This window comes from Leptonychotes weddellii, unplaced genomic scaffold (genome assembly GCF_054177405.1).
Source record: "Leptonychotes weddellii isolate Sample4059 unplaced genomic scaffold, ASM5417740v2 HiC_scaffold_66596, whole genome shotgun sequence".
In the NCBI taxonomy this organism is placed as follows: domain Eukaryota; kingdom Metazoa; phylum Chordata; class Mammalia; order Carnivora; family Phocidae; genus Leptonychotes; species Leptonychotes weddellii.
This window is the reverse complement of record NW_028035735.1, coordinates 1-526: the sequence shown is the minus strand read 5'-3', so window position 1 is coordinate 526 and position 526 is coordinate 1. Positions and strand designations below refer to the sequence as shown.

General features: G+C 51.3%; 1 pseudogene; it reads right to left on the bottom strand.

Moving 5' to 3' along the window:
* Positions 1–3: 3 nt before the first annotated feature.
* Positions 4–362, bottom strand: LOC145719715 (NHP2-like protein 1 pseudogene; annotated as a pseudogene).
* Positions 363–526: the final 164 nt, after the last annotated feature.

The window sequence follows — 526 nt, the reverse complement described above, 5'->3', positions numbered from 1 at the left end:
TTTGATGGTGACAGAACAGGCGATGACAGGCCTGGAAACCCCGCAGGCCCGCCCGAGGGCCTGCTTGGAGCGCACAAACACGTAGGGCACATTCTTATCCTCGCATAGCAGTGGAAGGTGCAGGATGATCTCCAGGGGCTCAGCGTCTGCAGCCATCACGATGAACTCAGAGATGCCTCTGTTGAGGGTTTTGGTGGCTTCATTGGCTCCTTTCCGAAGCTGCTTGTAGTTACATGACTGCTGAACAAGGTCCAGTAGTTTCTTGGTGAGGTGGGCGTCTGCAAGGGGGTAGGCCTTTGGATTTACATCAGCTTCAGTCATATTTGCGATTCCGCGGTCCCGCCACCCCGCAGAGCGCAGGCGACGTCCCAGCTGCAATAATTTTTAAAAGCATCCACATTAACAAAGATGAACAAACACACAAAATCCTTTGTGTTGAGAGGAAGAACAAGTTGTACTAGCCTAGGGTGGGTGACAATTTCTCTACGTAAGATGCATTGAATCATTTCCACAAACCAGGCCAGAC